Source organism: Seriola lalandi, unplaced genomic scaffold, assembly GCF_002814215.2.
Source record: "Seriola lalandi dorsalis isolate HSWRI2012SDOR001 ecotype SW California unplaced genomic scaffold, Sedor1 jcf7180002054764, whole genome shotgun sequence".
Classification (NCBI taxonomy): domain Eukaryota; kingdom Metazoa; phylum Chordata; class Actinopteri; order Carangiformes; family Carangidae; genus Seriola; species Seriola lalandi.
In genome coordinates this window covers 112055-124421 of record NW_019525317.1, presented here as the reverse complement: position 1 = coordinate 124421, position 12367 = coordinate 112055, and the positions used below count along the sequence as shown (strand labels likewise).

Below are 12367 nucleotides of genomic sequence, written 5' to 3'. Positions count from 1 at the left end.
GTTTTGTCTGAACAGCTGGACTATCTCCAAAACTCTAATCCGAATACATTATCATTTCAAATCTTCATGCTCTTATTCACATACAGAATCTTATGATTATTAGGCTACGGACTTTATTGTCCAACATCTGTGGGATAAAAAAAAAAAAAAATCAATATATTGGCTGTAAATTAATAATCAAAACGCTGCAGATTGAGTCTCACATAGGCCGCTGTCTGTAATCAATGAGGGTTTTTATTTTGAACACGTTGACCGGAGGTGCTGTTTCTCTGTTACTCTCTTAGACTTGACGGTGGCGGCGGAGGGAGAGCTAGCGGAGGTGGTGGTGGTAGTAGTAGTTCACCTTCTGAAACAAACAGGAAGCCAGACCGCGCTTCTTTCCACCTGCGAGGTCTGTCCTGCCCGCAAAGAGCCCGGCTGTGGATTCCTCTGCCGCACGAGACTTTCTATACGAGAACCGACTCTGTCCTGAAGACATTGCAGCAATAGCCTATTAACTTCCAGCTGTTTGTTCGCCCGCCTCATTCTTCAACAACATCACACCAGAGACTGACTAAAGGTAAGTCACCCACTTATCCCCTTTTCTTGTAATTGATTTTACCCCCCGCACTTTTAACCTGTCGTGTGAGAGCGTCACACCAGACTCCGTTCATCAATCTGCCAATTCAACGTCGCATTGCTTAAGCTATCCAGAAAAAAAAACTATAAGTTCCCTTCCTCGGAAAAACGCAGCGTAAAAACTTCAGCAAATCATCAACACCCACATTTCAGTTCGTCATTTAACGAGCAAACTAGTTTGTCCACCATTATTCAGATAAAAAATGAATCTGCCAGAATTTGTTTTATTGCCACAAACCTAATCCCTAAACATGGGTGGATGGCGACGGCGACCACAGTTTTTAAGTTGGAGTTTATGAAAACCAAGTGTTGTTCCCGGGTGTAAATGCAGGCTGGGGCTGAATAAAAAAATACACCGGGGAAGGGAGGAAGTGCCGATTTGTTTTTTGGGGGAGAGTCGTTGATTTCATCCACCAAGCGAGACAACAACAAACTCATTAGATTTCTAAACAGTTTGTTGGGTGCTCCCTGCGTACGAGGACGGAATGCAGCATTCCGGAGTGATTACAGCCCAAACCGAGGTGACTCTGGTAGGTGCTTGTATTGTAACTGTATAGTTGCTGTTTTGTCCAGGACAGCATGTGTTCATTTTTTATTTCTCTCCTGTTTTCACAGCAATGACAGAAGCTGTTTTAACTATTTCAGCTTGTTTCGTCACATGTCCTCAACCTCCCAGCTTTGGGACTTCACTGGAGTTTTTCTTATATAACAATCAAGGCTGTGTGATTTCACATTTTATACATACAGTCACTCACCCTGTATTCTCTCTTTCGGGGATCCATGATTTTTAGATTTCAGTGAGATCAAGCTTTCAAACTATTTGAGAACCTCTTGATCTTTATCTGTGACCCCTGTTCCCAGGGTTCCCACGTCAGGTCTACATTGGGACACACTATTTGAAGCTTTAATGTGGCAGCTGTGTCTGTTTTATTGTTGAGAAATAGATAGACAACAGAGCCAGATAAAGAGGATGTGAAACTTTGGAGAGTAATTCATGTAGTCGTCAGCTTTTCTGTCATAATCATACCAACCTTTTGGTTTTATTTCATGTTGAGACAGAAGTCAGCAGAGGTTCAGATCCTTGGGTAGACGGTAGCTGCTTGGTTAGGTTTCATGATCCTTCTGATGTTGTGGAATTCAACTTGATTCATTAAAAGTTTAATAAATCAACAGTGTGGACTAATTTTACTACTTACTAGTCTGACCACGATGTCTGTTCAAACCGCTCATGCTAACTTTGCTAACTTTGATATAGTAGATGTTGTAGGAGCCTATTTGACGATAATGGCTGACTTGACATTCTGGCTACTTCTTTATAATTGTCATAATTTGGATCTTCTAATTAAGTCATCCTCTTTCTCAGTAAACATAGACCGGTGCCAACTGTACTGCATGTGTCATATACAAGGAGAATGTAGCTGTGGCTGACTTTATGTGCGCTTTTATGTTGTTTGTTTTCAGAGTTTTATTGCTCTTCAGTCACAGTAATCCAGAGTTTAGCTTTAGCTCGCTCTGTGTCAGTAGGTCTACGGTGATAATGTCACTGTCTGCATGTACAGTGTAACAAAAGCAGCTTTGTGGACCGGTGTCTGTGTATATATATATATAAATATATATATATATATATATATATGAGCCTACTCTGCTCTTACAGTGTGTGATCAGCCCCTAGCTTGAGGGTTGAGCATTAATTTGATGTATGACGTTAGAGATTCTTCAGCTGGTACAGATATTGCTACACCAATTCTCCGGAGGCCACTATCCTTTTAATATCTCTGGCTATTTGAAGCCATTGTAGGTGAAGCTGCAAATAAATGAGCAGCACTGTTTAATGGCGATATTGGATTGATACTGCTCTAATTCTCCAGATTAAACAAAAACAGAAATCAAATCTGGTTATTTAAGTGTAAACAAATTCACAGTTTAATTTCTGGATACTTTAATTATAATATCACATTACATATACAGCCCTATTACAGAGGATTTTATGCCCACCTCTAACCTGGCCTGAGGCACATGTAGACACACACACAAGCTTAAAGATGATTTTCTTTCACTGTTGACTTCTCTAATCTCCAGAGCTATTATCTTTGTGTCTAATGCATGAGAGCATTTCTATAGCAGCCCACACGCACATTTCCACTGTCCATCACACTTGATGATTACTTCAGTCTTGACAGAGAGAAAATCCTAAAGCCGTGCTTCATGTTACAAAAGAGGAGAAGAATTTACCAAGAGGATTATTTGCTACTACTCAGGCACTGGTCCTGGAGGCCGTGTGCTGGGTGGGGTCTGCCCCGCTGTCAAGCCTCCTCTGAGGTAAAGTTAGAGAACACTGATAAGGCTAACTGACGTCACTCTAAAGACATCCGCCAACAATGCAGCTATTTAGTCCAAGCCAGATTTAGTCCCAAAGCTGGCCTCTACCGAGAAACTGGGCACAAATGAAAGCAGAATCCTAAATAAGTCTTCCTCTAAGAGCAAGAAAAAAAGGAAAGTTTTGCAACTGCAGTGACGTCCATGTTCTGTATCATGGGGCTTAAAAAGTTGAACAGTGCTGTTGAGTGAGATCACTTTCTGTGTGTGTGTGTGTGTGTGTGGGGGGGGGGGGTCCTATTTGTGTTGTGAATTACATGAATGATGCAGGTCGCAGTGAAATGTTTCTAGTCTCAGTGACCTACAGCGTGGTGAAATTCTGAGGTTAAGATAAGAGCAAGGAGCCACGTGGCTGATCCAGCTAGACTTTACTTTATATACCAGCAGAGGTTTTGGTGCCAGTTATCACAACAATAATGCAGTTTATTGTAGCATTTTTCAGAGTGCTCAATGTCTCTTCGAGTTTCAGAGTGAAGCACATCAAAATATAGAGGTGTAATGGCATATTGCAGCATGATTAAACCAAACATACAGTGCTGTCAGTAAGTATTTGCACAGTGATACTTTTTCATTGTTTTGGCTCTGCTCCACCATCTTGGATTTCAAATGAAACAATGACTGTGGGGTAAAAATGCTGACTCTGAGAGTGTTCACATCCATACTGAGTGAACAGCGAGGGAAAGCTTGTTTCAGTCCTGTGTGCTTGGATACATGTCTTAACACTTATAGACCTGACTGTACGTTTATATCAAACAAAATATTTAAAGAGACGGAGAGAGATGCGGGACTGAATATCCAAGTTCAGAAAAAGGTGGAAAACAAATGAGAAAATATGAATTTTGAAGGTTTAATATGGAGAATAATTATTAGCAGTGTGTTTGTTGCAATGGTCGTTGACCAGCTGATTTTTCTTTTGCCTGATATGTTCGCTGCCTCTGAGCTTCTGTCTCGCTGATTGCCTGCTGTGTTTGAATACTGAGACTGATTGCACTGAAGCCTTTAGATAAAATGCTGTTGCTGTTTTTCACCGTATTTCATATAAAACGCCTACGTATTTATTTCAAGAGACCCACTTTTGTAACGAGATTTGTATATTCTGTTGTTTGGAGTGAAACACCTGTGTGTGTGTGTGTGTGTGTGTTGCAACTATCCCTATTATCTTCCTCGTCACACTCTCTGCCCCAGTGTCTCTGCCACCTCTCGCTGTCTCTCACTCATTCACACTTCCTGCTGTTATACCTTTAAAGTAATCACCCCTGATTATAGTGAAAGGCTTGCGTAACATCCTCTCAAAGATCAGTATGAAAGGGAGACAGGTTTGTGTGTGTGCAAGCTGGCTTTCACAATGTCTGCTAGCTTGCATGATCACTATTGTCTTTTTATTTTTTTTTTAAGCTGCACAGTCTCATCCGCTGCCAGTCCGGACCGAGGAAAGTGGAATGTTCTGTATTCTCTTCGACTGAGTAGAAACTGTACCCAAGTGCTGATTATAAAACTATACATAGAAGGGAAATTGCCATAGCAAGAAATGTGACTGAAATGAGAGCGGCCTGCTGGAATTCTCCACTTTGCTGCACAGCACGCTGGGACCTGCCAAGGAATGCAGGGAAGACAGCAGGAAAGGGATAGAGGGAGATGTAATGAGGAGAGAGAGAGAAATGCCAGAGACAGTACAGTGAAATATATGAGAGATACAGTAAATCTTACATGACATGTGCAGAGTCATATAAAGAAGTCTGCACAAGAACACCATGAACTAATAACTGCTTTAATTCATTCTCGGTTATTAAGTTGGAACACAATAAATTTAAGTGGAAAACAGTTCAAATGCTCCCGATACAGGTGTGGTTAGAGACGCATTTATTCACATTTACTCTAAAGTGTCAATTCTACAATCCAATTTAGGGCTTGACAGCATCTGTCTGTCACCTGTGGGAAGCTATTCCTCTTGTTATACCAGCGAACACACTCTCGCTTTCTGAAGTGAAGTGTGAGGAAAAACAGACTTTGTAGTTAACACTGAAACATGAAATGAAGACGCTCTCACCTTGAGACCTGCTACAGGCTGCTCTGTGTGTGACACAGACTTCGGTTGTGGTACTCTGCGGTGATGCGAGCAGGGATGGTGTGAAGATGTGACATCTTTTCACTTGAAAAATTGGCGCATAAACATTATTAAATACCATTATTAGGATCGTTGAGAAAGTAGTGGACATTGGGTAGTAAACAGGTTTCCCACAGTTGTTGCCTGTTATCCTCTCCAAACTTGTCCATTCCAGTCAGTCAGTAAGTCATTCTGCCAGTGAGTCAGTCGGTGATGAGGATATTCAAATGATCGACTTTACAAATATCAGGAGTGTGTTGTGCAACTTGCTGGGAAGAACAAGCTTGATGATGTTGGGACGGTCTTATTCTAATCTGTGGAGCACATTCCTGCAGATACACTGCCCATATGAAAACATGGAGATATGATATATCACTCCTCAGCTACATTTCATTTCAAAATACAAGTTTTCCATTTGTATGACACAGAATTAAAATATTGTAAATCCATTTCATGCACAGAAATCACAGGCTGTTTATTCTTGTGGTCTATATTTACAGCGCATCTAATGATTTTGGTGAAGACAACAAAGCTAAAATGTTGTCTGGTCTTAAATCTGAGAGAAGGGAAACACTGGATCGTACTTGCATGGAAATAAAAAGTAGAAGATAAGGACAGTAAGTTGTAGGAAAGAAATGTTTTGATGGCATACAGGGGAATAAAGATGATAAACAGGATGGATGTATTGGACATACAGTGCGTGTTTGGAGTTATGGAGGGTTAGATTGTCCATCACCACAGATTCTTGGGCTGCAGGAAAGTGTGAAGCACGGTAGATAAGATAGATATCTGTTCCTCTCTGAAAAGCATCATCCTCTGTGACGAGTCTCTAGTAAAACCCGCTGACTGGTCTGAGGTGAATCAGCAAAGCCCAGTGAATACTCACTGTATATTTACATTTATATGTTTTTGTCATGTGTAAGAGATTGTTGTTGGAATCTTGAGTATAATTATGATGATGATCATAAAGCATAAAAATAACTGCAAAACCATTTTGTAACAGGTTTAATTTACCAGGTTGGTGACATTACAGAAACAGAAAATTATGTCACAAAGGAAGCACTGCTGTCAGATGCGTAGCAAGTTTTTTTTTTTTGTTTGTTTGTTTTATTTTAACCCACGTTACTTTGATTTAGGCAGCAATCTGTTGCTTACAGAGCAATCTGTGACCGAACAGGAAATTACAATTGCAACACAAAGGCCTTACAGATGTTCTAAATTAAGTCTTTCAGTTGTTTTACATATTTTTATAAAGGTATTCAACCTCACATATTCAAATAACACTAATAAACTCATTAGTGCATTAGTCTGTATCTGAGCCCAGATGGACTTAATGATAGAAGAACAAACACTTCATCATTCAGATTTTTAACATATCAAATATAAAAACATTGTAATAAACAAAAAGTACATAAAGCACAAGAAGTCTGTGGTGTGGCACCGGTGGTTGCCGTGGTTGCTCGCTGTCTCCTCGCATGTAGCTTGATGCAGTAACCGCGGCAGCCCTAGATGCATAGATAGCGCTGGGTTATGCTGCTACCCAAGGGGGTCCAGCCTCCACTCAGTAACCTGAGAGGGCAAAACCTCAGCTTCACATCTCTATGGCAACACGTCTTCCCAGCGCGGGTCCCTGTCTGCAACTGCTGATGACACACACTGCACATGTCTATCCCACACACACACACACACACACTCTGCTGTGAGCATGCATTGAGCCTTGTGATATCATAACATGCAGACAGCCCTTTAGTTTAAACATGGATGTTATATGTTACAAAAAAACTGGTTACATTTTTATGCATTGTAAACATACGGGAGGACAGGAGGGTTGAAAGAGGAGTGACGGAGGCTTCTACGTTAAAGTAGAGAAACCATCACTCACGTTGATCTTTCACACTTGGCCTCAGGTGACTCCAACAACTCCGACTGTTGTTCCTACAGCCAGGAACCAAGTAGCATCACTGGCCTTGGTATGTGTTGATGTGTCCTGCACAAGAATCTGGACAATGTACAGTACGCACGAAGTTTAGCACTGTCTTCCTCTTATTTCTCGCTTCTTTTGTGCTAATAGCTTTTGAGAAGTATTTATCTTAAACTGCATTCAATTGCAATGTGGTGTCATCTAACTTCCTGCTGTCCTCATGATGTCAACAAGTCAGGGCGGTGTGAACAGCTTTCCCACTTGTGTTTGCCGTTGCTGGTAACAGTTCTGTGGGTGTGTGTTGTGTGTGTTTGTCTTCTGAGTGATCAGCTGCTGTACCGTCTACAGACTGAGATGGACCTTTGCTCAGTCAGGCAGCTGGAAGGTAACTGATTTACAGCATCTGAGAGGAACTTTTGAGAATAAACACACAGACTCACACGGTCCACCCACCCACCTGAGGGCAGCCTCACAATAGCAGTTATAAATAGAGGTTGAAGCAAGTAGCTAAATACAGGGAGACAGGGTGAAGAAGTGCTTAAAGGCCCTGGGTAGACACATATATCACAAATAGCTGCAGTGATATAAAAACTTTAACTTTACTTTGATGCCACTAATTTCTCTTGTTCCTCTGTGACGGAGGGTCATAAACATCACACAGTGCTAATGAGCGGGTGGGTATTGTTTTTAGAAATGGAAGGACAGTGCTCTTTTGTTTACTGTGAGGCACTCATGACGCATGGTCAAATGCAATGGCCCTTCAGACCGCACTTGGTGTGCGGAGTGCATGAAATGTGTGTACTGCTGCATTCCTCTCGCAGTCCTTTTGCATGTATTGAGGTCGTTAACTAAATCGTCTTTAATGGACATGATTTCTGAACAACCTCCTTAAGTTGATTTCTTACGTTTCCAAGCAGCTTTTACTTTGTATTCATACAATAATATTATAAAGAACATAAAAAACTTAGTTGAGATGAGATAGCGATCACAGTGAACATATTTCTCAATTTATACTGCATTTATTTATGTGTAGTTCCTAGCTTTCAGTCACTGCCAGGTACAGTGAGGGAGAAATGGTGCAGTGTTGGGACAGGGAGTGCCCTCCAAGAGATTGGGTTTATTATGCAACCCTTCTGGAAAACCACCTGTTTACAAAAGGAACTTTCACTGCCCGTTATGGCCTGAAGGCTGTAATGAAGTTAAGGATATTTATGAGAATAGTGAGCATGCTCCCCTAGTGACTGACCCACATGACCCAGGCAATAAGAAATGGAGGGTATATTGGCAGACTACGTGTGCGTGTGTGTGTGCGTGTGCGTGTGCGTGTGCGTGTGTGTGTGTGTGTGTGCGTGCGTGCATGGATGTGCCCCAAGGTGAGCCAGAGTGAGAGCTTTGTCTACTGATGAGGCCCCCAGTCATTTTAGGATTGTGCATTCCTCTCATTCCTGTAACGGAGGATGGGTGGAGGAGAGGAAGGGTGGGTGTGTGTGTGTGTGTGTGTGTGTGTGTGTGTGTGTGGAGAGAGATAGATAGAAAGTCATGAAAGTTAGTCTAGTTAGTACAATGATAAGACTGAGATGAGTAAATCAGTTGGTTTTATTTTTCTTTTGTTTGTGTAGCTGGTCCTCCAGAGCAGAGCAGAGAGAATGTGCAGCAGTGCCAGATGCACGAAACACTTGAACCTAACGTCACTAAACACTACTCTGTGCATTGTGCTGGAAATAGTTTTCCCAGTGTTGTTATGCCTCAAAAGTAGTGCTGCATTGCTCCTCTCCGACTGCCTGGAATCTGAAAAACAGAGGCACTTTATTCTGAAAATCAGTTACTCGTTCCTGAGAGAAACTTAACTAAATTTGAGGGTCCCATATTGTATAAAGGTAGATTTCCATGTGTTGTTTGATTATAAATCAGGTCTAGGTTCTATTTTAATACTGTGAAAGTGTCAAAGCCTCAGTCCACAGAGAAATGCACACAGACTGAATTCACAAACTGAGCTTTAAAACAAGCCGTCAGGACCTGTGTGACTTGTGATGTCACAATGAAACAGTCTCCACGCTCAGCCATGCCCCAAGCCCCGCCCACATGAACCCATTGTCCGGCCTTGCTGGATTTGGTTTTTCAGATTGTTCAAATGAAACCAGCTATATTTTTATTCAATCACTCAGAAAACAGTCAGCCAATCAGAAGAGAGGCTCAGGGCCTCCTGGTTTTTAAAACCACAAATATATCTTCTTATGGATCAACACTTCAAACAAAACACTGGAAACGTATAAAACATGGACCTTTTGACTAATGCTGTGTTTGTCACAAAATAATTGAACCATTATGACCCATTTAATGCTCTAAACTCTTGCTCTTGTGCTGTGTTCATTAATGATATTTCATGGTGGATTTACAGTTTTATGGTTTTTTCCAATTGGAGCTTTTGTATCGCAGGTTTTAAAATAGGACTGAGAATGTGATCTTTGTTGTAGCTTTAGCCTTTAACTAACAGGAGTTGCATTTATGCTCTTGTTCGTCTGTAAAACGACCATAATTGCGTCAAGATAATCTCATATAACAAATACGAATATTGTATGTGTTGTAATGCCTGTGTTTAAAACGCACGTCTACAAAGGCCAGTAGATGCAGAGAAGGTTTCGTAGATATTGAAGTCGGCAGTAGCACCACCAACTCCAGTATTTGTTGTCATAACCAATCAGGATCTTGCCAGCTATTTTCATGCCGTCTCTCTGGGAATTTAGAAAAGTTTTAAGAATTAAATACTTCAATTAAATTAAGGTTTAAAGATAAGAGTTCTTAGAAATTTGGATATCCCCCTTTTTAGAAAACATGAAGTGATGGTGAGAGCATAAGTCTGAACTTCAGGCTTCAGAATCATTTGTCACTAACGTCACGGCTCTTCTTTTTTTTTTTTTTTAACAATCTGTGATTAACCAGATTATTTTCGGCTTCAGCCCAGAAACAAACTCAAAAAACCATTGATGTTACAGTGCAGTCGTTTCCAGAGAACCGCGGCAAAGCTAACTTTGGGGTTGGCCCTCCAGCAAAAACGTCATCAGTGAATCGCTCTATACTGAATTCTCTGTCTGTCTTGCTCTCTCAGTTACTTCACAATCCACTGTAGCACACACACACACACACACACACACACACACACACACACACACACACTCACACTGGTGTGGATCATGTGATACTTTGAGCTGAATTCAGTCGGGAGTAAAACATTGACTGTCTCTGGCCTGTGATTTTATCATTCTGTTAAACAGCACACTTCCTGGAACTTTCCACATGTAATCTTACTGTAGCTGTGTGTGTGTGTGTGCCCGGTGTGTGTGTGTGTGTGTGTGTGTGGACTGTACCACAAAATAATTATTATAAATTATGTTCTGTTGAAACCCAGAGTCTCACCTCTTCCTATGGATTTACTGCTTTAAATGTATAATCATTGTTTCTCTACATAAAACATGTCCGACTCTCTCCCCACAGTTGTTTGTGTGAGCCTCTCTGTGTCACACCCTGCTAAACAAGATAGAGCATCTGGACCACAGGGGAAAAACAGGAAGTTTACTGGCCTCAATCAGAGTGTGGGCATTGCGTGTCATCACGGTTTATGGCCTCATTGGGTTTTTTTTGGCCCACTGTATATTTGTTTACCATAACGCCCAGTTTACATCTCGGTCTCCATAGTAGCAGCTCTTTGAACTGTAGGCAGATGGTACTGATGGAGAGGCCTACACACCGCCTCGGGCACTGTGTCCGCACGTACAGTGGTCACGTCCTTGGCTTCCTGTTTCATCTTGATGTTTCAAGCTAGAGTTGCTGCTCTCTTACATTCAGCGTTTACATGAATAAGGCTTTTATTGTCTCATATTGAGCCATGTTTGAATGAGGCGAGACCTGCTACTCAAGCAAATGATGTTTTCATTGACTCTGCCAGTTAGAAAATGAAATGAATACCAGTCATCTGAGATTTTTTCTTCACTTCTTAAAACTGTGAGATAAAAATATCTATAATAATGCTGTTAGTAGTTGTAATATAGCAATATTTTGTTAATGAATTAATCATTTTGTGTATTTAATGTCAGAAAAAAGTGAAAGAAGTCTATTATAGTAAACCACAGACCAATGTAGCATCTTCAGATTCAAGTCTTTCTCAGTCAGAGGTCAAATATCGTCCGTTTACTGTTCTGTTGATTATCTAATCAGTTAATTGATAACTAATCGCTTCAGCTTCAACTATTAAAACTGTAAAGTAAGGTGTAAATGATTGAGTTTAACCATGAGTCAGTTTCATCTATACAGGTAATTACAAGTGAAATATTAAAAAGAAAAAGAGCATATTCACATTGATGGGTAAATATAGGAATTAATATAGTAAAAATTCAAGTTGGTTCCAGTTGGTTATGATAAATTCTGCTGGTTGTAGAAGAAGACTTCCGCTTGAATGCAACATCAGCTGCAGGAAATACTTTTCTCACTCTCTCATTTTGGGTGCTTAAACGATTCAGCACCATGTGACTCAGACTTTCTTTTAGGTGTGAATCACGTTTTTTTTTTTTCTCCTTTCACTTCCACTCTCAGAAAAATAACATTTCTTCACTTGTTTTTCAAATCACTCACAGTGAATATTTCAAATCTGTTCTGAGTATCTGCTCAGTTTGCTCGAGATAACGACGACAAACATAAAGTAAGCACAAAACTCAGCCGCACAGGTTGGTTCTCCACAGGATGTTTTATCATAGCAGCTGTGCTAATATTTTTGAACAGCCCAGTCACACACTACAGGACATCTTTACCGTCAATATCAAAAGTTGTTGCATGCAATCCTTTCCTTGTTAGAACTGGTAAACATGACTAATAGTGGAAAAACTGAATCATGCACCTTTTTGTTTTCATACATACTTTCAAATGATGTTGCTCTTATTCGTCTGCTTGTTGCTTCAGTGTTGACCGTTTTATTCTTCAGTGTTTCCAGAGGTGAGAAATCCTCTCAGATGAATACTCAGTGATTTCTAACATCATCTCCACAATAACCCTGAGTGAGAGAGAAAAGGAGGCAGAGGGAATAGATGGTGAGAGAAGTGGGACAGTGGAGAGGGTTCAAAGAGGGCACTTTGAGTGCTCTGTTCTTTCTGTTGTCTTATCTCGAATGACGGGGGCCGATGGGGCCCCTCGAGTCACATCAGATGATGCAGACTTGCGGACAAATCCTCAGTGCAACTGCATCTTGTTATCTTTCAGTTCTCTGTGTTCAATCACTTTTCACACATTTTACTTTTCTTTACTGTCTCTTCAGTTTGATCTTTAGACCTCACACCTTCTTCTTTGTACAGTCCCCCCCC

The 12367-nt window shown here is 40.9% G+C and overlaps 1 protein-coding gene across 2 annotated transcripts in view; it reads left to right on the top strand.

Moving 5' to 3' along the window:
- The first annotated feature begins 304 nt into the window (after nt 1-304).
- Nucleotides 305-12367, top strand: part of pik3cb (phosphatidylinositol-4,5-bisphosphate 3-kinase, catalytic subunit beta) — a 47934-nt gene continuing 35871 nt past the window's right edge. Inside the window, exon 1 of one of the 2 annotated variants that reach the window (XM_023425033.2) lies at nt 305-559. The gene's annotated coding sequence lies outside the window, so the exon portion shown is untranslated. Of the gene's footprint in view, nt 560-1038; nt 1149-12367 lie in introns of those variants that run through there. The other variant, XM_087178971.1, reaches the window with a different exon arrangement.